This window comes from Astyanax mexicanus, unplaced genomic scaffold (genome assembly GCF_023375975.1).
Source record: "Astyanax mexicanus isolate ESR-SI-001 unplaced genomic scaffold, AstMex3_surface scaffold_31, whole genome shotgun sequence".
Taxonomy (NCBI): domain Eukaryota; kingdom Metazoa; phylum Chordata; class Actinopteri; order Characiformes; family Acestrorhamphidae; genus Astyanax; species Astyanax mexicanus.
The window spans coordinates 6,045,001-6,045,685 of record NW_026040041.1 but is presented as its reverse complement, the minus strand read 5'-3'; positions in this window follow the sequence as shown (position 1 = coordinate 6,045,685).

Below are 685 nucleotides of genomic sequence, written 5' to 3'. Positions count from 1 at the left end.
TTACTCCTAATGAAGCTGAAACTGTTTATTAAACAACATAAAGTACCAGTCAAAATTTGGACACCTTCTCATTCATTTTTCCTATAGTAAATGAACAGTAAAGTGATCTATCAGTTTATGAAGGAACACATAAGGAATCATGTAGTAACTTAAAAAACAGTGTTAAACAAACCAAATATTCTGTAAAGAACCTTTTAGATACTCTTATCTGGGGAGCTGTTTGTTAACTTGTGGTTTCTGAGGCTGGAAACTCTGATGAACTTAACCTGTACAACAGAGGAAAGTCTCGCTCTTCCTTTCCTGGAACAGTCCTGATGAGTGCCAGTTTCACCATTATAAAATTTTTGATGGTCTTTGCAGTGACTGCACTTGAAGATACATCGTAAAATTCATTATGTCATAATCTGGATTAGAGCATTAATCAAATATTCACTATTCACTGTATACCTGTAACTCTACCTCTTCACTACTTTACTTTAACTGATGCTCTCAAACACTTTATTAAGAGACAAGAAATTCAAGTAATTAACTCTTGATGAGTTCAGCACAGCTGTTAACTGAAAGCCTGAATTCCAGGAGACTCTACCTCATAAAGCTGACTGAGAAAATCCAGCAGAGATGTTCAAAACTGATCATCTAAACAAGAGGAGCTACTTTAAATAATCTAAAATATAAAACATATTCT